A 23,791-nucleotide genomic window follows, 5' to 3' on the forward strand; every position below is an offset into this window, starting at 1 on the left:
GCCCCGGGCGCCCGGGGTACGCTCGGCTCTTCTAGTTGCAGCGCGGGCCACCGGGCTCGAGTGCACGGGCGGCCGGGCGCGGCTACGGGGCTGCGGGGTGGGGTCTCCTCGCCTCCTGCCCGAAGTCCTCCGCCCTAGGCGGTCTCCTCCCTGGAGCATTGGCCGAGTGCTGGAGCGGCTTGGGTGTGTTGCTGGAAGGAGTTGTGGCCGCCGAGACCGCCGCGTTCCACGCGCCCGATAGCAATCTCTGTGGAAGCTCCCAGGGCCAGAGGAAAAGTAGTGTAACTCCCTGTCCCCGCCCAGCCCGCGGCGTCCGGGGCTGCAGGGCAAAGCGATTTTCCCCAGCCCCTCCGCATCCATTGTTTGAACCGTCCCCTCCCCCATTCTAGGTAGAAGAATGACTCCAAAGCCTTAATTTGCCTCTCTTCTCTCTCTCTTTCTTTTGCCCCCCTCCTTCCTTCCCCCCACCTCCGTCCCTCTCTCTCTCCCCCCTTCCCTCTCTCCCCTCTCCCCTCCTCCCCTCAGCAGAGGGTTTGCGTTAACTGGAAGTAGGTTTACAAACAGGTGGATTGAATTGGAAGGAAGATGCTTTTGGGGTGTGTTAACAGTGTCACCCCTTACACTTGGCATTTGATTTTCCTTTTTTTTTTTTTTTTTTGGTCCGTTGGGTTGTATCATTATTGGGGGTGATGAGAATAAAAGAGGAAACACTTTGTGACCTACCTCCCCAAATGTTTTCGAAGTCCCTAGGGATGCTGAAGTAAAAATTAGCTTGCAAATGTTCCATGAGGTCAGTTTGCCCCCAGCGTGGTGACTATCAAGTCTCTAAGCTTACACGTGTTACCTTGTACCCTCTTGATGCACATCCTGAAGGTGTGCCATCTATTCAGGAGGATTGCCAAATCAAAAAACTTTTGTTTCTGTTTTTCAGAATTCTAGGATATGCTTGTGCCATCAAGTGTTTTGTATTTAAATCAATATTGACAAATAGCTTTAATATTAAAGGCCTAAGTTTTTGTAGCACTAATCTTCACTGTCACCCCTCCTTGGTATGGCCTTTATAACTGTTACTTTGTATTTGAAGAGAGTTAACTATTACTTACAATTTGTAACATTCAGTGAGTTTACAAGTTAAATTATACATGTATTTGAGTTTATTAAATGTTTTTATTTTTCCATGTGACAAAGACAGATTTTAATAGCTAACAATTCTCCCCACATGGAGTTTGGGCTGAATAAAATAAACTTTTTACTTTAGAATTTATAGTTTTGAATATGCATTTAAAAATCGCAAAAATAAAAGTTTTGGTCTAAGGTTTGCATATTTCAAAGGGATTAAAAATTAGCATAAAGCTAACAGATATTTTTGAAATTGCAATTTGGCATTATGACATGGCCTGTCTCTAACAGTACTGTATTTTGCCAAGGTTCAGTTTTTGAAGAAACAATTATATTTGTTTCCATTGGCATTTGTTATCTCACTGTATTTTCTCTTCTTATTTAGAAATTGATGTGAATTGAAGAGTGGTGGTGTAAAGAGATACATCAATAATCTTGAACCTGAATATTTTATTATTATTTTTTTAAACTATCATCTTCAGAAAGTTGAACAGAATTGTTAATTGGTAATTGTAGCAAGTAAGAGCATATATCAACGTGTGAACTGTAAACCAGTCAAATTTGAAGTATATTCATGTTTAAATAGGAGCACCAAATTACTATTTTGCAGAAATTCTGTACCTAAAATATCACGTTGGACTGAGGGTGTAGCTCATTGGTAGAACATTTGCGTAGCATATACAGTGCCCTGGATTTGATTATAAATAAATGAAAATATAAATAAAAATTAAATAGATTGTTGTTTCTTCTCTGATTTGGGACAGGACAGAATGACATTCCTTCTCCCAGACATAAACTGGGATTCTCTATGAAAAAGTTCTAAAGATCGCTACTGAATAGTTGGCTGAGCTATAAATGTATTTATATATACATAAGTGTTTTTTGCTTTGGATTATCCATATTAATTTTGAGTAAAATTGGGACGCTGTTTACAAGTAGTTAAATTTTAGCCCTTTTTCTTTTGAGGCTAGGGCTTGCTTCTGACTGACCTGGCCTGGAACTCTATCTACAGAGGCCTGCCTGCCTCTGTTTCTCTTGAATGCTGGATTTAAGGGCAGGTACCACTATGCCTGGCCCTCCTATTTGTTTTTCAAATGTGCTGATTATCAATATTTCTTATATGTTAAAGATGTTTCTGAATGACTTGTGTTCTTTAAACAATTTCATGAACTTTTTTTTCTTTATTTGGTGAAAAGATACTCAAACAGAAACACTCTTGACATTTTATGCCAAAACAAAAGCAAACAAAAAAGACCATAGTATGTGTAGATGTAAAGATGCACATTTCTGGAGTGTGAAGATTAAATGAAAGAATATCCTCAAATTTCAGTTTGCTATGTCTTTCATGTGTCTTTCATATATGAAACGGTATAAAATCTGTGCTTATAACAAGACAAAATCCAAACAGAAAAAAAAAATGAAACAAATAAGTTAATTCAGATCTTGCTGTGAGTTCTGAGGTTTTTAAAAATTTTTATTTAATATTTAACATTTTTGTGTATGAGTGTATTGTCTGCATGTGTATAAATACACCTGTGTTGTACAGTGCCTGTGGAGCTCAGAAGAGGGCATCAGATCCCCTGGAACTAGAGTTACAGATGATTGTTAGCTGCCATATGGGTGCTGGGAATAGAACCTGGGTCCTCTGCAAGAGCAGCCAGTGCTCTTAACTGCTGAACCATCTCTCCAGCCCCAAGTTCTGAGGTTTGTGACTGGGACTTGGTGAAAGATTTTAGAACTTGTTTATAAAAATTAGTTAAAAGAGGAAACTTATAAGAAATATATAAAAATAAGTATTTTGACACTTCTTGACTATTAGAGAATGGATATTTTGTTGTAGATAAATTGGATAATGATACTTTAAGTACTTTTGGATAATGATACATTAAGTACTTTTATGTGATCCTTGAAATGAATCCTGTATTAGGTTGGTCAATAATTTTGTTCATTGTTAGACTTACTGCATTTCATTCATTGTATTTTGTATTACATGCTTTATAATTTAAGGATAATAAACCAAAGCATGAACATTACCACCTGCTAATCCTTGTATCCTATTGGAACTGCTTAGTTTTCTGAATTTTGTTTCATATACATGTGCATCAAAGATGTGTCTTATAAATCTTTTTAGAAACATTTTCTCTGTTAATATAATGTTTGTATTTTCTTATCTACCTATCCAAACTTGACTTTTAAAATTTGAAGTTTCATGCTTGACATTGGCATGTTCTAGGGTATCTGAAATGTGCTTGTTAAAGAGTGCAAGTTGAAGGAAAACATTCTAAGTCTAAAAGACTTATTTTCTAAAATAGGCAGCTAATTATTTTAAAGTAAGTTTTTATTTACTATTCTTTCTTGTTCCCAACTTTTTAGCAAAGCATCTAAAAAGCAAAGTTTGAACACATAAAAAGAATATAATTGTGAAGAGCCCTTAAGCCTTTGAGATGCTAGTAACATGTGCATCTTTAGTAAGTGTGCAGCTCTCATTATCAAAGATTGGAAGAAAACTAGATTTCACACTATATACATCTCATTCCAACTTCTGAAGATTGGAGCTAATGGCACGAAGTAGTGTATTTCTGAAAAAGGAAGGGATTCTTTCATAGGGAAGAATGACATTGCTTGTAGCTAACCATTACAGGAGACCTTTTTTGGGGGGTCCTTTGAGACAAGGTCTCCCTCTAGCCCCAGCTAACCTGGAACCTGATATGTAGACCAGGCTGGCTTTGATCTCAAAGACGTCCGTCTGCCTTTGCCTCCTGAGTGCGGGCATTAAAGATGTGCACCACCACACCTGGCTCCCAAAAGATTTAAAAAAGATAAAATGAGCCCCTAGTGAAATACACCTGAAAGACTTTTTTTTTTAAATTTTATTTATTTTTATTTTATGTGTATGCGTGTGTTGCCTGCATGTAGGTAAGTGCACCCGTGTCATGCAATGCCTGCAGAGGTCAGAAGAGGCTGTCGGATCCCCTGGGACTGGAGTTATGGACAGTTGTTAGCTGCCATTTGGGTGCTGGGATTCAAACCTGGGTCTTCTGCAAGAACAACCAGTGTTCTTAACTGCTGAGCCATCTCTCCAGCCCCAACCCGAAAGACTTTTATGACTTACTTTTTCAATGTCTTTATAGCACTGTGAAGACTTGTAGTGTTCATTGTTCTTTACCTTCTGTTACTATCTAGAAATTCTGCCTTTTTAATCACATAGGTTTATAGCTTATGAAAATCTTTTATTTTGGGCTGGGGAGATGACTCAGTAGGTTTGGATCCCCAACACCCACTTTGAAGCAAAGTGCAGCACATCTGTGTAACCCCAGCACTACTAGGGGCTGAAACAGGCCAATCCTTGGGGCTTACTGGCTGGCCCAGTAGTTGAAATGGTGAACTCCAGATTTTGTGAGAGACCCAGACTCAGAAAAATGTGTGGTGGAGATTGAAAGAGGAAGGCCCCTGATGTTAACCTCTGGCCTACACACACACACACACACACACACACAGAGACAGAGACAGAGGCAGAGACAGAGACAGAGATGGGCAGGGGGGACTTTATTTCCCCTTCACAAGATGGCCTTAAACTCTGTAGCTCCACACTGACCTGCAACTAATCCTTCTGCTTCAGCCTCCTGAGTGCTGGGATTATATAGGCAATTGTCACTATGCCCAGTCCTTTTTAGTTTTCAAATGCCCTGGAGGTAATGTGTAAATGGCTTGTTTTGACACAGAATGACTAGCACTTCAGAGTTAATTTTATCAGTTAAAATACAGATTTTCCTGGTTTTTTTTTTTTTGTTGTTGTGTATTTTCAGTTTTCAGCCCTTTCTTAGTTATGCAGCCTTTAACTTTTTTATTCTGTTACATATTTCTTATTGGCTGAAGTTTTCACATTCACTGATGTCATATGTATTATAGGTGCTGAGGATGTGAGGGGTAAATATCACATTTCCTGCTTTATTACATTTTGGGTTTGTTGCATGAATGACTTGGAGAAACCAGAAGTTTGTTGTCTCACAGCTATGACAAGTGCTGTAACAGTAGTATCTATTGGCAAATTTGGATGAGTTAAGACTCAGATTGCTTGTATAATTGGCAGTGCTTGCTGGAGGATAAGACGAGTACTAACACTTGGTAGGTGAAGAGTGGGAATGAACAAAGGTTAGACATACAGTCCATTTTGAAAGTTTTGAGGCATAACTTATTTGTATTCCAATAATATTTTTCTTTAATTTAAAATTTTTATTTGGGGTGTGTATTTGTGTATGTGTGCGTAGGTCAGAGAACTTGGGGTGGGGCTGATTTTCTTTGAAGATGTGAGTTCCAGGGATGGTTTTCAGGCACAGTGGCAATTGCCTTAACTCACTGAGCCATCTTCTTGCCAGTATGCCAGCACTAATAGTATTTTAATTCCTACAGTAGATTCTCATTAAAGTTTTTATTTCTGCTGGTTATTTCTTGTGCATCTAATTGAACTTGGGCCTTGAACTGTATACCTATAGTAATGTTGAAGGACTGTTCAAATTATTACTTAGAGTTTTTACCTAAGTGAGTTTTTATTTATATTAATTAAATGAGAAGAGGACATGTTAGCCTAATTTGTGATAATTCCAAGCCTTAGAAATTGGGTATTGATATATTTCAAATTCATATTTATATATCTTATGAAACATAGTAAGAATCCTTTTTATTACACAGCATTTGATTTCTAAGTATAATAACTTATTTTTATACTTAGTTGACAGTGCTCATTCTTTTTCAAAATATTTTTATTCTTTGAGAATTGCATACAATGTATTTTGATCACATTCACCTCTCCTCTCCAAATCCTCCTAAGTTCCAACCTATTCAACTTCATGTCCTCATGTCCACTCTTTTTTTTTTTTTTTTTGGTCTTTTGAGACAGGGTCTTCCTATAGTCCCAGCTGGCCTGGAATTCACTATGAAGCACTTAAAAAAAAAACAAAAAAACTATTTAGTCCAGTTTATACTGCCAAATACTCTTAGGTGTGGGGCTGTCCACTGGTGCCTGGTCGACCTACCAGGGGTCACATCCTTAAAGAGAATTGACTCCCTCTCTTAGCTAGTGGTGAGACTTTGGGCCCACCTCTTGCTTTTATGCTAGGATTTTTGTCTCGTTTGAGCTTACACAGGTCTTGTGTATGTTGCCACAACCAGTGTGAATTAGTATGTGTAAATGCCCTGTTGTGTCCAGAAAACAGATCTCATTTACTGCTGAGACAGTGCTCATTCTTTAGGTCCTGAGACTGTGTGGTCAACAATTATGTTCTGGTCAAAAGCTTTATATGTCTTACTGTATGAACCTGAGGACTGAGTGATTTTTTTTTTTTTTTTCCCCTTGAGATAGGATCATCCTAGGTAATAATAGATTGCCCTCGAAATCTACCATGTATTTTTCTAATTAGTGCTGGGATTTTAGGGCTGTGCTACCACATAGAGCAATTCATTTTTCATGTAGTATTTAATAGTCAAGGGTATAGTAAAACTTACAGAAATTTGGGATAGTTCTTTTTTTGATTTTCACATTTCAGCAATTACCTTAAAACATTGGCACCTCGTTTTATCTCATTGTTTAGGGAACTGGGAACTAAGACTTTCAGATGTTTTTGCTTTGGTACTATTCCATGTTCTTTTTCCTGGCTAAACAGCAGGCCTCAGTTCTGTAGCACATTCTTTGGAAGACCTTTGACTCCTAGTTAGAGTATCCTGTTTAAGGTGCTATAGCACCTGTACTTTCCCTTTTATTTTTTAATTAAAAAATATTTTATTTTTAAAATTTTTGTGTGTATGAGTGTAACTGCACCTGTGTCAGTGCGGGGTTCAGAAAAAGGTGTCGGATCCCCTGGAATCAGAGATATGAATGGTTGTTAGCTTCTAGGTGGGTCTTGGGACTCAAACCTGGGCCCTCTGCAAGCGCAGCCAATGCTCTTAACTGCTGAGCCATCTCTCCAGCCTGTATTTTCTCTTTTATAGCATCAGTTTTATAGTGATTTGCTTAATGTTTTTGATAAAATGTAAGCTTTGTGTTAAGCATTCTTGTATTTGTCTTTACTGTTTATTCAATATGTTAATGCAATGTGTAGACTTTAAGTTCCTAGTAGAAGATTAGTTTTAAGTTAATAAATGTATAGCCCCAGACAAACTGAACAGGCCATTAAAATGGACAAAGAAAATATTACCACATTATCCTTCTCTCATACGCATTTCATTTCCTAGTCTTAGAACTCCTGAGACCTTAATTCAGGCCATTTTAATTCTCATATAATATATATTTTTTGAAAATTGGCAACCAAATGTTAAAAGGACTGGAATTACTTGTTTAGTTGAAAATAAGAAGAGAGAGAAAAATACTTGAAAAGCCATTGAAAGCTGGATGTGGTGACTCCATTTGTAATTCCAGCAGTTGAGAAAGTGAGGCAGACTGTTCTGAGCTTCAGGCTAGCCTGTTCTAGAGAGACTGTGCCACAAACAAAGTAATTGCAGAATGTTTTTAAAAAGATAACTTATAGCAGCTTAATTTATAAGCAGGTAGAATTTTTCAAGATGCCATTTGTTTTGTAATTAGAATAGCATAGAGATGATCTAGTACTATAAAGAAGTTGATCGGTGTATTTTGTTAAAGATTACAAAATGATTTGTATTTCAGAAAGACTTCATCCTAAATGATGTTTTAAATCCTTTAGTGTGTTAAGCATTTGTTATTGGAAAGATTTGCTTAATGAAGTGAAACAGAATAGGTACCAGCCAGTATTTAGTGGACAAAGCAAATTGAAATAACTAATTACCTAAAGTACTGGACTAGTATAGTAAAATATTGCTACCTTAAGTTTCCAAAGGTAGGTTTTTATACTTCACCATATTTCTTTGTTTAGTTAGCTATGTAATATGTAAAATTTTGTAACCTGTTTTTCTCCATCAATGTTTAAATGAAAAATGTAACCTGTTAAAATGATATGACAGAATGGCAAAAGTGTTGAACTTTTATGGTATTACAGACAGTAACCTTTATTTCTCTTGGCATCTCTCAGTCACCTGGATTGGGAAATTTAGGTTTGAGGTTAAATTACCTGTTTACCAGAATTCTGTGGATGACCTAAAGGAGAGTGTATTTAATTCTAAAGCTTTGGTTTGTATATATCTGAGATAGAGAAATTGAACATTTCACTCAAAGGCTTTAGTTCTAGTTCAAATATTTGCATTTATATATTGAAGATCTCTTCAATTCTGTGACTATATAAGGATAGGGAGACGAATGGCTCTTCTGTTAAAACAAATATTGGTTTATCTCCATGTGTTAACATAGTCCTGAATTCATACAAATGAAATGCTTATATACTAGGTAGCTTAAAATAGTAAATTTTATGATTTAATCTTGAAGATGTTTATTTATGTGTTTTGTAATGGGTCATTTGAAATTCTTAATAGTAGAAACATGGCCTTGTTTCAGGACACCCACCAAGCAACTGTAGTGCTGCAGCATTAAAAAATTTGTACTTACAGGACATGGGTCAAGAACAAAGTGTATCAGAGTCCAAAGAATATGTCTTTTGTTTTGCTTTGAGCATCCAGGACCTAAATATCAGATATGATGATCAGTGAAAGTTGCCATAAATTGGATGGCATATGTTTTAGGTTGATGTTTTAGGCATGAAAACCAAGAATTATTTTGGAGTTTGAGAAAAATCTCTTAAAAAAAATAGGGTCAGTTGTTTTTAAAAACACAACTTTAAGAAAATTTACTAAGCCAGATGTGGTAGTGTATGCCTGTAATTCTAGCACTTGGAAGGTGAAGGTAGGAAATTTGGAAGTTCAGTGTCATCCTTGGCTTCATTGTGAGTTCAAGGCCAGCTTGGGCTACATGAGGCCCTGTCTCAAAAAAAAAAAAAGCCAAAAAACCAAAATAACGAATTTTTCTTTCATTCCTCCTTTTTTTTTTTTTTAGAAACTAAGATAAGTTTTGTAACTACAACACAAATATTTCCACATTGTTTATGTACAGCATCTAACAGGTTCAGTGAAAATGTTTTCATTTTATCTTTACAAAATTTTTATTTGATGTTTACTGAGTGTTTTGCTTGCATTTATGTAGGTGCATCATATGTGTGTAATGCCTGCAGAGGCCAGGAGAGGGCATTGGATCTCCTGGAACTGGAGTTAGGGATGATTGTTAGTGCCTTATGGGTGCTGGAAACTGGACCTGGGTCCTCTGCAAGAACAGTCAGTGCTCTTAACTGCTGAACTCTCCAGTTCCCTTTTATTTTATATTAATTTAAAAAATATTTTTTGTATGTGGTGTATGTGAGTTTCCACATGTGTGCATACCCATTCTCTTTTTTTTGAGATAGGGTCTGTCACTGAACCTGGAGCTCACCTCTTCAGCTAGACTGTCTAGCTATACAGCAAGGAGCCTGTTTCTGCCTCCCCACTGCTAGGATAACAGACACAAACCATCATGCTGTCTTTTAATGTGTGTGCTCAGATATGAACTCAGATCCTGTGCTTGCAGAGCAACCACTTTACCTACTGAATCATCCCAGCCTAAAGATATTTTTTTCTTTGAACATCCCCACAGTGTTGTATAACCTAAACATTGTGGCATTGTTAGCTTGTGAAAACTGGAATTGGTTAGAAGCTATTAAAAATTAAATCTACTAGTTAACTTTTGTTTTTAAAGGAAAGTATGGTTGTAAATGGATTTGATAAAAATACTTTTACCAACTTTTGTTAATTTAAAAAGGGACCAAATTGAGCCTTTATTACACAGAAATAGATAATAGTATAAAATGTTTCAGTTTAAAGGTTTTTTTTTTTAATAATTAAAAAAAATATTTTATTTATGTGAGTGCACCCATGTTGTGTAGTGCCATGGAGGTCAGAAGAAGGCTTCGGATTCCCTTAGAACTAGAGTTAAGGACAGTTCGTAGCTGCCAAGTGGGTGCTGGGAATGGCACCCGGGTCCTCTGCAAGAGCAGTCAGTGCTCTTAACTGCTGAGCCATCTCTCCAGCCCCGTAATTTTTTTTTTTAAAGAGAGAATAAATTTACTTTAAAAGTCAGGTTTAAAACTCTTGTAGAGTTATCTTAGTGAATAATGCTTTACTGTATGACTAATTAATCTGCAAAATACTATAAAAACTTTATCTGATCTTTTCTCAAATGGAGCTCAGTTAAGTTGACATTATATGGATATACTTTATTATTTAGAGAGAATGTTTTGCTAATTGATATAATAGTTTTAGCAGGATCTTGAATAATTTTGTTAAAATGAAAATTAAGTTTAGTATAATTGAGTTTTACTATATTTTATTACATTCAAATTCTTTGAAAATTGATGTCAATAAATATTAGATTCATGTGATAAACATTTTAAAAATCGTTAATTAGCAAAGTTTATTCCTGAGCATGACTATATCCAGTTCTTATAATTATGTAAATTGGTAATACTTGATTTGCTTCCAAGAGTAGCTTAAAATCTCTATTGTTAAATGACTTTTTTCTAGTATGACTTAAATAATATATCACTTGCCTATGAACTACTGAATGATTTGTATATTTATTGTGTAAGAATTTTTTTATAGCTAAGCTTCTGTAATCTGTTAGTCTGATTAGTCTGCTTTAAAAAAATACAGTCTGTGACTTAATAAAAAGTATACTTTTCAGAGTTTTATTGATGAAATTCTAATAAAGGCAGCATGCAGTTTTCTTCTTGGTAAGGTCTCTTGCAGATGTTATCTTCCCTCATCCTTCCTGTATCTTTACTTGAAGGAGTAAGATCTTTGATCTGTTATTTATAAGAGCACTTAATCCCCTCATGAAGACCCCTGACCCTGTGTTCTCGTTGAAATTTTGTACTTCCCAAAGGCCTCATCACTAAATATCGTCACAGTGATTACAACATAAGCTGCAGCAGTGAGCTTATTTAGAAAGTGGCATATACCAATTGGGCACTGTGTGGTTTTGTTTAATGTGTTAAATTATAAGAATAGTAAAATGCTGCTGCCTTTCAATATTTTGAGTATCTTCTGATAGGAGAATTTCCCTTTTATTATTTTATTTTATTTTTTGGTCTTTTTGAGACAGGGTCTCTCTGTAGCCCCAGCTGTCCTGGAACTCACTATGTAGACCAGGCTGGCCTTGAACACAGAGATCCTCTTGGTTCTGCCTCCTGAGTGCTGAGATTAAAGGCATGCACCACCATGCCTGGCTATTTTACTTTTAATTGTTTTTGATTTATTTATTTTTATTTTATGTATTAGGAGCATTTATCCTCCATATGTAAGTACACCCGTGTTGTGCAGTGCCCACAGAGATCAGAAGAGGGCATTGGATTCCCTGGAACTGGAGTTACAGACTGTTGTTAGCTAGCCTGAGTCCTCTGCAAGAGCAACCAGTACTCCTAACCACTTTTTAAAAAAAGAAATTCCTTTTTTAAAAATTTATTTGGTCTTTTTGAGACAGGGTCTCCCTGTAGCCCCAGCTGTCCTAGAACTCACTATGTAGATGAGGCTGGCCTTGAACTCTCAGAGATTTGCCTGCCTCTGCCTCCCAAGTGCTGGGATTAAAGGCGTGCGCCACCATGCCCAGCTTTCTGAAACTTGATGTTTCTTATGATTGTGTATGGACATTTTGCTTTGCAATGCTTGAAAATAAACACATGTGAGATACTGTCAAGCCCCAAATACATTATATAAGTTGTAATAAATCCAAACTGTTAGGATAGTAGGCAGATAAAATTAGAACATAAAATTGAACATATAGCACTTCCTCTAAAGTCTCAAAAATGGATTACATAGGCTTGGTGTGGTGACATATGCCTTTGATGCCAGCACTTGGGAGACAGAGGCAGGTGGATCTTTGTGAGTTGGAGGCCAGCCTGGTCTACATAGTGAGTTCCAAGACATCTGGGACTACAAGGAGACCCTGTCTCAAAAAAAAAAAAAAAAAGAAAAAAAAAGGATTACATAAATGCTGGAAAGGCCATTTACTTTATAATCATGGCAAATTACTAATAATGTACCTACTTAGAAGACCGTAAACTCTCATGTTGCTGTTTATAGTACTTTAATTTTTCTGAGTTTATAGAGTAATAAAAAGGATTTCTATAATCAGATTGACAAAGTAAAGTACTGTGGGTTTTACATATAAAAGTGAAACATTAAATATAAATAGCTTAAAATGCTGAAAATGGTTTTTTACTTACATTTACTCTTGGATATTGTAGTGATCTTAAAATAGGTAATAAAATAGCAATCACATTTTATTTTTCTTGCTTTACACTTATTAGGTAACTGGCTTCCCTTTACTCTTCTGGGTTCTTTGGCTGGTCTAACAAATTAAATTGACATAGAGTAACAGGAGAAAAGCCAAACTTAGTTACACATTTAAACAGGAATCTTACTAAGTGTGAGATTCAAAGGAGGAGCAGATGATTGAAGATCATCTTGAACTACAGAAAGGATTAGGAGTTTGGGACTTTGGGGGTGGTAGGGATTTATGTTATGGGTAGATGAGTGGACGGATTGTATGGCAGTAAAGACTTGTCTTGCTGTGAAAATAAAGTCAGATAATAGTTTTATTAGATATCAGAAAGGGCTTGGGCTTTTGTAGCTCAGTGGGAGAAAGCTTGCTTGGTATTTACAAGACCATGGGTTCAATCCCCAGTATTGCAAAAAGCAGCATCTCTCTTCCTGATACTGATAACAAGAGGATAGCTTGTTAGTGCTCAGAATAATGAGCTGAAAATTCTCCAAAGGAAGTTTGTCTTAAGGTGGCACACATTGGTCTCCAAAAATATCATGTTAGAGTGGCATATTATGAGCACCAACAATGACTCAACATTTAAAAAAATTTATTATTTTTATTTTATGTGTATGAGTGTATTGCCTGCATGTAAGTATATCCATGTCGTGCAGTGTCCATGGAGGCCAGAAGAAGGTGTTGATCCTGGAACTTGGGCTCTAGGAATCAAACTTGAGTCCTCTGCAAGAGCTGTCAGTGCTCTTAATTGCTGAGCTGTCTCTAGCCCCATTATAATAACCAATATTTTAAACTTTGCTAGTTTTCATGGGGAATTATGGGAATACTTAGTTTATATATGACCTGTGTGGAGGTTCTCAACAAGAAAGATAGTTTAAGTACTATTCATATGTAAATCTTTTTGGTAGAGTTCCTGTGGTATAAAAACTTTTCAGATAAGATATTTGATGCTGAGATTTGCTTGGGAATGTAAAAAATAAATATTCTATTTTTATTTTATGTGTACATGTGTATTGCCTGCATGTCAGTAAGTACACCCATGTTGTTCAGTGCCTGCGGAGGACAGAAGAGGCTGTCGGATCCCCTGGAGCTGGAGTTATGGACAGTTGTTAGCTGCCATGTGGGTGCTGGGTTTCGAACCCGGGTCTTCTGCAAGAACAACCAGTGTTCTTAACCACTGAGCCATCTCTCCAGCCCAGGAATTTTACAATATAAACATGGTGTATTAATGTTATACAAGAGACTATAATCCAATTTATGGTTTATGCTATAAGTTGAGTAAACAGGAATTTTCAGCTCTCCTAGGATTTCAGCTTTCCTAGAATCTAAATTATGTATAAAGTAGTGCAGATTTTCTGAAAAACTATTGTTACAGTATGAAATAAATCAATCCTATCTCTATGCCTGCCAAACTATTAATATTTCATCTTCCTTATCAAGGAGTCCAGGAAAAGTGAACTTGAAGGTGCTGTGTATGTGGACTCGACGTAGTTCTAGTTAATATGGACACAGAGAAAACTTCCATGCATAGGAATTCCTTTAAACTTCTATGAAAACTAACCCTATCTCAGATTCACTTAGGTGTGTAAGGATGCATTTCTCTGTAAACAGTGTTCATTTAAGCAAATTAATTTTATTGGGTGTTTTCTTCTTTGAACCACTTTTTTGACCTTTTGTTTTAGAAGATTTCTTTTTTTAAAAAAAACCTCTTAAACTTGAAAAATAGCTTTAAAAGAATAAAGAACCTCTCAAACCTTTATAAGCAACAAAATACAACTGAAATCTTACCTTTTTAAATGTGTTTATATCAAATCTGCGTGAAAAAGTTGATTTTTTTAAAAACTAGAATATAGGGAAACACTGTATGTGAAATAAGACTTTGATTTTGTTTATTCAGCTACATTCAAATGTTTATTGATTTATGCTTATTTATTCTATGCTATATAAATTATAATGTGTTATGGAGCAATTTGAAGAAAAATTGGTTCCTTATGTAAGAAGTGAGCTATCCAACATGATAAGTAAAATTTAGTAAACCCAGATATAGTGATGCACTCCTGTGCTGCTGGTCTGTTAGCCTAACACTCCAGGGGCTAGATAGCAGGATCATGAGTTTGAAATCTGCTGGGGTTACATAGCCTGGATGTAAAAACCCTGCCCTAAAAAACCAAAACCAGACAGACAAACAACCCCAAGTTGAGTACTTAGTATCCTTCGAATAAATGTAACTGCTCTAAATACTCTTCTAACTACTAGAATACAACTGCAAAAAGAGGAGCTGGCCTCTGTTTTCTCAATACCTTTAAATGAGAGCGTTATCTAACCTGACAAGTATAGTACAGGGTGCTAAGTGTTCTGATGGGGGGAGGTTTCAAGTGCGAGCACAAAAGAGAGGGTATGTAGAAAGACTTTTCAGTAATTAGGAATAAGTGGGAGTTTGCTGAGTAAAGAATTATAAATCCGTGTTTCTGGCAGAAGAACTATTTGTGCTGCAAAGTGCTAGTTACAAGAAATGGTAGGCCCACTGTGGAATATGAAAGAAGTTTCATGTGACCAGAGTGCAAAGTGGAAAATAATAGGGTTGTAGCACATAGTAAGCAAGGGCAGATCTTAAAAGGATTGGAAACTATTAAAAATTTTAGGTTTTATTCTGAGGGTTACAGCTAAGTATTTTAGTTTGGACAATAATCTGTTACATCTGAGCATTTGAAAGATCACTCAACAATTTAGAAAGTGATTATATTAAGAACAAACTGGGAATGGATATGGTGAAGCAGGTTAGAAAGCTATTACACGAGAGAATTGCCTATACCTTGTGAGTAGGAACAGGATGGGGTATAGATGTTGTGGGATCAGAGTATTTGGTGTACCCTGTAGTGGTTAGTGCATTGGCAATGGAAAGAGGTTGATAGAGTTAGGAGACAATTTTAATAGAAGAATTAATAGGATTTGGTAATTGTTGGGGTGTGAGATTTGAGAGAAAAGAAATCAGCATGGTTTCAAGATTCCTGGCTGCTTCTGCCTTTTATGGTTTGTTTCTGCTTAGATGTTCTCTCTTTTAAGAAGTCTTTCCTGATTCCCTCTTCCATGACTTAGTTGTCTTCTCATAGCGCTTCAACCAACACACTGTTCTCTTGCTTTGCCTACTTGTCTCTAAGCTGCTTGTCTGTTAGCCTAACACTGCAGGGGCTGATATATATACATATACATATACATATACATATACATATACATATATATATATATATGGCAAGGACTGTGTGTACATTACACAAGGTACCTTATGCATGAATATGTATAGAATAATGTAATAATGTAATAAATGCTGACTGAATAAGAATATCTGTTAATTAAAAATTGAATATTTGTAATTAGGGGAATTTCTGAACTTCTCATTTCCAAAAACATGTTTGTCAATGTCAGAGTGAATTAGATCATTTCGGTGCTTTTGAATACCACTTAAAAACAGTATATATTGTAACCCTGACTTGAAGTACCATATAAATGAAGTTCTTTATGGGCCCTTCAGGCTTTATTATATTAACCGCTTATATTATGTGTTCAGACTTTCTTCCTAAGTTTCAGTTGGCTTTTTCTTCTTTGTCAATTTAAAAGTCAACATAACCAGTTAGTATTGCATTTTTCTTGTTTAAAAATTGTAAAAGGAGTGATTGGTCATTGTAATATATGTAACAATATTTACATAAAGATGTAAGTAAAAACCCATAATTGGAGGATAACATTTGGTGGATATGTTCCTAGACTTCTAAAATTTCATATATATTTGTGAGTGATTAAGATAAAAGAAAAATTCCAACCGAGAAGAAAGGATTACAACAAACATGACAAAGTGTTAATATCTTTCATACAAAGAATCCTAATAAACATAAAACCAAATAGAAAGGGGTTTGCTCTTCCAGACTACCTGGGCTTGGTCCCCCAGCACCCGAGTCATGTGACTCACAACTCCCTGTCTAGTTCCAGGGGATCTGATGCTCTCTTTTGGCCTCTGCAGGCACCCTCATAGTCATAGTATAGACTCTCAAAGACACACACATTTACACATCAATAAAACATTTTAAACATTAAAAGTAAATCTTAATAAAAGAGAAAGAAATGGAGCCCTAAACTTCAGTGCTGACATAATTGAGTGAGCATAGTAGAGGGAAATGTGGGAATGACATGGTTGAGTCAGAGATTAAAATAACATTTTATATATCAAGTTAGTGAAAATAAAAAAGATAATTAATTTGAAATGTTAGGACTGTGAACCAATGGAGGATCTTTGGAAAGAGATGATTAGGAACACCTATAAAAATAAAAAATGCATATTGGTTTTTACTTTAGCAGTTCATCTTTCAGTAGTCTGCCTTGTAGAAATACTAGTTGAATGAAGGTTATGGCCAGTGAGAGCATTACTTGCTCTGTCAAAAATACTTTTTAATATAAATTTAAAAAGCAGATAGAAAAAGCAGAAACAACCTAAATGTGTGTTGATGCAGGAATAGATTCTGATATAACCATATCATAACTTATAGTCCACAAGAAGGGGTTAAAGTATATCTTTTGGAAAGAATGCAAAATTTATAATTTGTATGCAGAAATTCTAATGTACTATGCATTTATATTACATATTCCCTAATGTTTATAATGTTTCAGTGCATGGTACTACACTTTAGTCTTGGTTATTTTTAATGTTTTGCTATTTTTATGCACATTGCAGTGCACACTCCTTTACATATGTCTTTGTAGTGTTGTCTTCCATGATAAGTTCCTTTTGTACTTTAATGCAGCGACACATTAAATACCTGAACTTTTACAGCTTGGGGAAATATATTTATGTCTGAGAGTTTGGTATTTATTTAAACTTTGAAGTGCAGAATGTACTTTCTGCATGGTAGTCAGAACAAAGGACACATTTTGGTAAATTTAGCTACACTCTGTGTAGCTCTCAGATTCTTTAAGGTTCTAAAGGTAGTTCAGTAGTTTCTGTCTAGTCGATACATGGTTATGGTACAAAATTCAAAAGACAGAAATGTGAAGAAAATCTGTCGTACTCTGAAACGTCTGCTTAGTATGTATGTATGTGTGTGTGTGTTTATATATGTATGTATGTATGTAATTTATTTTTGTTGGTGTTTTTGTACATACATGCATATACATACACGCATACTAAGCCTCTTCCTTGTAACCTCAGCAGTCCTGAACCTCACCATGTAGACCACACTGGCCTGGATCTCACAGATCCACATGTTCTGCCTCTGTCTCTGCCTCCTGAATGAATGCTGGGATTAAAGGCATACGCCACCACGCCTGGCATTTATAAACTTTAGATGTGTGTATATGAAGTGTTTTTAATCCACTACAATCTGACAGTTATGGTAGGATTTTCCCTCATTTTATTTTCTGGACACTCAAATGGCCATCCTACAATTCAGTTTTGACAGTGCCTGGGGTTAGTGTTAGATCACACATTAAAGGGCTTAGGGCAAAAGACTGCCCTTTCTTCAGATACCAATCTGGGATACCCAGACTCCTGGCCAACGGGTTGTAAACTCCATCTTTAGGTAAGTGAGTTGCTGGAAGGGTTCATAGGACTCAGAAAGGCAGTTTACTTTTGATTACTGGAATTATAAAGAATGCAGCTCAAAAAGAGGCAAATGGAAGAGATATACTAGGTAATGTGAGAAAAAAGATAAGAATATTTTATGCTCTTTTTCAGTGTACCACCTTTTTTAGCATCTTAGTGTATTTACCAAACAAGAACGTCTATAAACTCTGTGGTTTAGGGATTTTTTTTTTAGTATTGTTTTTATTTTATGTGTATGAGTGTATTGCCTGCATGTATGTGAGTGCACCCATGTCATGCAGTCAATGTCGTGGAAATCAGAAGAGGGCTTTGGCTTCCCCTGGAACTGGAGTTAAGGACAGTTTGTAGCCGCCATGTGGGTGCTGGGAATCGAACCTGGGTCCTCTGCAAGAGCAGTCAGTGCTCTTAACTGCTGACCCATCTCTCCAGCCCCTAGTTTAGGGATTCTTACAGAAGGCCATTATATGAGTATAACTGATTACCATTGCCCATTTGTGATTAGGCCAGTATCCAACTCCTCTCCCCCAGATTTATAATTGGAAAGGGTAGGAATATTTTATTGGTCTTTTCAGGCAATTGAAGATGTTCTCTGATACTACATCAAAATGACATAATTTCTTGAAGTTCAGTGCAATGTATGTAAGACTATCAGTGAACTTTTTATTTAGAAATAATGACTCATAGAAAATTTCATAAAAGAACATTTTACCCAGCTTCTCACGGTGTTGGAATCTTACATAATTATACAGTACAATGTCAGTGTCAACCCTGAAATTGACATTGATAAAATGCTGTTAACTAGATTATAAAGCATATTTTCTTTAATATATTCATTGTGTGTGTGGATGTTTGTGTGTGTGTATAGTTATTTGTATTTGTATCTCATATACAGATTCATTTAACCATCACAGTCAAGCATACCGGTGTTATCTTAGAAACCAGTTCTTTCTCCCTTATATTTGTGGTCCCCTGAGAACCACTGCTTTGTTCCTCATTTCTACAGTTTCGTCATTTTAGGAATGTTCTATAAATGGAATTATAAAGTGTGCTGGATAGCTTTAGTGTCAACTTGACATACCTGGGTTGAGGGAGCCTCAATTGGGGAATTGCCTCCATAGGACTGGCCTGTGGCCATGTCTGAGGGGCATCTTCTTGATGAGTGATGTGGGAGGGCCCAGCCCACTGTGGGTGGTGCCACCTCTGGGCAGGTGGGTCTGTGTAGCATAAGAAAGCAGGCTGAGCAGGGGCCAGGGAAGCAAGCCAGTAAGCAGCATTCCTCCATGGCCTGTGCTCCAGCTCCTGCTTCCAGGTTCCTGCCCTGAGTTCCTTGGGCTCCCTGATGAACTGCGACCTGGGAATTGTAAGCTGAATAAACCCTTTCCTCCCCAAGTTGGTATTGGTCAGAGTGTTTTGTCCCAGCAATGAAGAAACAAACTAAGACATAAAGTATGCCACCCTTTGAGATTGACTTTTTCAGTAAGCATGGTGCCCATGAGATCCAGATTGTTATGTATATTGCTAGTTTGTTCCTTTTTATTGCTTTGTAGTGTTCCTTTGGGTAGATATATCACTTTGTTTAAGCACCCAGTGAAGGACATTTGGGTTGTCTCCAGTATTTGTCATCATAATTAAAAATACTATTGATAGCAGTGGACAGGATTTTTTGTGTCAGCACCCTGAGAATAAATGCCAAGAACTTTAATCACCAAGTTATATGGTAAATGTGGTTTGTCATGCAGTAACTGCTATTTTCTAGAGTGACTACTCATTGCTTTGCCTTTACACCAACAGTGTATGAGATACATGGTTTCTCCATATCCTTGTTAACATTTGATTGTCACTGTGATTATTTTTTCTTCTTTTTACTTTAGGTGTTCTGTTATGTAGTGATTTGTCATGATTTAAAAATTTTAAACTGACCTGTGTTGATGTTATATGTATGATTGTGGATAAATATGAATTCTCTTCCTTCAGAAAGAACATCAGATTCTTAGTAAAACACATGCCCAATATCCACTCACTGTTCTAATTTCTTGATTCTCTTTTGTGGGTGTCATTTCACTTTTTTTCTCCTCACTAGCCTAACTGTGTGACTCTTTATTTTCCTTCCATTCCCTCTGAATTCTCTGAATTTGATACTAATTTAGGAATAAGAGTTAGATTACCAAATACTGCTGGGAAAACAATTTGTAGTTTTAGAGGTCAGTGTTCCTACAAACTGACTTCTGAATTTCTCAGACTCTGTAATTTTGTTTTTGGTTCATGTCTTCATCTGTTCCTTTTTAATGTCTCTTTAAGGTGGACAGGACACAGAATAGATATTCAAATTAGGGAAGATGGAAAGGAGTAACAGTTTGAATAGGCTTATATATACTGAGACTCCTGTAGAGTTTATAAACAATATTAGATTTAGAATAAAGAAGGCCTGGCGTGGTAGTACGTGCCTTTAATCCTAGCACTCTGGAGGCAGAGGCAGGCGGAGCTCTCCAAGTTCAAGGCCAGCCTGAACTAGAAATGAGACTATGGCTTTGTTATCAACAGAAACAGTTTAAGATAAAAAATGTCCATAGAGGGAGCATGGACCTCGAGCTAGTGCTGCCCTCAGCCTTGTCAAATAAATGTCTCTCTGTAGCAACCAACCACAGTCAATGCAAAGACACGGCTGGTCAAAGTACTGAGAAAAAGTGACTGTTGAGTGTTCAGCCTTAAACTAGACACTCATATTTCCCTCTCCCAGGCATAGGGAACATCATGGAAGAGAAGTGGAAAGAATGTATAAGTCAATGATGGGGAGGCGAGCCATGAAGTGCTGTCTTACAGGCAAGACATGGCCACTCATGAACTCACAAGCAGCTATGACTGCCTGGGTAGGGTCTGCACAAGACTGAGCTAGTAAACATTCTGTCATAGATGGGGGAGGGGCTCATTGGGAAGAGGAAGTCATTGCCTTCAGTGGCATAGCCACTGGGGAATTATTCATGCTCCAGTGCATAGTGCCACACTCATGCCTATACAAGTAGCCGTAAGTCCACTGGGTAACAAAGTAAAAACAAAAAACAAAACAAAAAGATATGAGTGGAGTAAGGACTTGTTGGGAAGAAAGAAATTGGTGGTGGGAGAGGGAGAAGTGTGACCACAATATATTACATACATGTATGAATCTGTCAAAGAATAAATTAATAGAATGTCCATAGAGTATGAATAAAGATACTAGCACAGTGGAGAAGATAAATATTTCAGGATAGATGAAGAAGGGCTCATAAAGAAATAGTGATACACATGAACCAGGTAAAATACTATCAAAGAAGCAACAGGGGGCTGTGACTCAGCCCAAGATGACTCAGTGGGTAAAGGCACCTGCCATGCTAGCCTGACAACCTGAGTGCTATCCCTAGAACTCAGGTAAAGGTAGAAGAAGGGAATTAACTCCACAGAGTGTCTTTTGACCACCACATAGGCATCGTGGCACATCAGTTTCCCTTATGTACCCACAAAATAATTTTTAAAATGTTTTCAAAAGAAGCAGTCAGTTCAGCTACTTAAATCTTAGAAGTAGTGAAAAGGGTCTTCAAGTACTAGCAGAAACTTTAGCCTTAGAGAAAAAGAATCTTTTTTTTTTTTTTCAAGTAGAAAAGTAGACTAGACACAGACAGGCAAATTTGTTTGAGGATAAGAGAAACAGAAAGAAGTTGAGGGACTGTTAATCTCCTATTACACATAGAATCATACTTGTCTGGCAGAACCAAAGCAAAGTGATCTGTTGACAGCTAGAGGAGGAGTGCTAGAATTAAAGGCGCGTACTACCACGCCAGGCCCTTTTAATTCTAAATCTAATATTGTATAAACTCTACAGGAGCCTCAGTATATGCCTATTCAAACTGTTATTCCTTTCCATCTTCCCTAATTCTGTGTCCTGTCTACCTTATCATTTAAGTGAGCAGCTCAGGCACAGCTCTGTCCTCTGCTCTTCTATATCTCTTCATTCCTGCCTTGATTTTTGTTTCTGAAATGTTTCTAGGTATTAATCTTCTGTTATCTTTTTTTTTATTTTCAGCTTAAACCAGTGATTCTCAAGTACATTAGACCTAATATTACATTTATGTAACCAATATTTTGTAATGTAACCTACATGATTAAAAAAGTCAATGTATTATCCCAATTAGTTGATAATAAAAATATAAGAAATTGATTTTGTATGTCATCAGGTAAATGTTTAAGCACAGTGACAATTACAGAAAAATGATGCATTTGTTAAACATTTTTCATGTTAATATGAAAATGCTCATCTACAGTACTAAAAAATAATGATGAACAAAACATGTTCCTGTATACATTATTAGTAGCTATAAGTACAAACTGACACAGAAGTATTTTATTTGTGACTTAAACTCCATGGTTAATGTGGCTATCAGTCATTGTCAGATAATGAGTAAACCTTAAAGTATCAAGTTAGTTTCCTTCTAGAATGTAGACATTACTTTAAAAGTGTAAATAACAATTGAAGCTCATATGTAAAATGGAATTATGTTCTTATAAATAGGTATTTAATCTAGTTGTGTACCTGGTGGGCATTTGAAGGTTAAGTATCATGCAAAGATAGTTTTTCTTGTTTTCATACCTTGTCCATTAAATTTGAATAGCATTTTCCTGAACATTGGTAGGACCGAAAATGAACTTAGGAAATTTCTACATATTCCAGTTGAAAGTAATTGGATTGTACCCTTATTATGTTTGTAATGGACTGTTGAAGTGGTTTTCAAATTTGACCCTGCACTACAATTACCTGGAAAGCTCTTGGAACATAGAGATCAGTCATCTTTTGCTACATGCACTCATTTGGTTAGCGTTCTTGGATTAGTGCGAGGATTCCTGAAATCCTCAAATGCTTATCACTGATTGGCATTGATGGACCATTTGGGAATTTACTGTTAAAATTATTTTTTCTCTTTTACTATTTTGCTGCCTTTTTCCTGAACATCTGATTTGTAAAAAATCATCCTGAAGAGTATTTTAAAAGTATGCCTGTGATTATACTCCCTTTTGCCTTCAGTAGTGTATTTGTTCTTCGTATTTACTCATGTCATTCCCAGAGAATACCTTCCTAGATCATTAGAGACTATAGTTTGAAAATCTTGCTGCCCGCAAGAGAAAGTATATATTACTCAACGTGAATAACGAGCTTTTCAAGATTTGACTACTTATATTTCCAATCTTATTGTGGAGCCTGACTTTCAGTCATAGAAAGGTTGCTTATGTTTCCAGAGATGGACAGTTTTCTCATGATGTTCTCATGCTCAAGAAGCCAGTGCCTACAGTATGAACTTGTGAGTCCCTATTCAACTTTGAGTATCATCACACTTTTCCTACCTCCAGTTCCTTTGTTCTCAACGTTTTGTAACCTGTCTGATTCCTTGCTTAACAATCATTGAAAGCAAAAATTTTATAAGCTCCATATATGGTATAGTATTTGATTCATAGGTGCATAGTAGACATTTATGAATGAGTGGATGATTGGAAGGATGGTAGATTTGTACTAGATAATCCTTAATTTTTTTCCTGGTATTATGTTCATATTAATATGATGATAATTTCTTTTGCCAAGAGAAAGTGTATAGATTGATTACTTTTTTTTGTCTTTTTGAGACAGGGTCTCCTTGTAGCCCCAGCTAGCCTGGAACTTGCTGTGTAGACCAGGGTGACCTCAAAACTGCAGAGTCCGCCTGACTCTGCCACCCAAGTGTAGGGATTAAAGGCATGTGCCACCATGCCTGGCTAGATTATTTTTTTAAACTTTTATTTTTTGACTTATTTTTGTT

General features: G+C 36.4%; 1 protein-coding gene across 3 annotated transcripts in view; it reads left to right on the forward strand.

Moving 5' to 3' along the window:
* Shoc2 (SHOC2 leucine rich repeat scaffold protein) overlaps positions 1 to 23,791 on the forward strand; it is a 122,862-nt gene that overhangs the window by 949 nt on the left and 98,122 nt on the right. The window lies entirely within an intron of this gene.

This window comes from Nannospalax galili, unplaced genomic scaffold (genome assembly GCF_000622305.1).
Source record: "Nannospalax galili isolate Female #2095 unplaced genomic scaffold, S.galili_v1.0 scaffold990, whole genome shotgun sequence".
Classification (NCBI taxonomy): Eukaryota; Metazoa; Chordata; class Mammalia; order Rodentia; family Spalacidae; genus Nannospalax; species Nannospalax galili.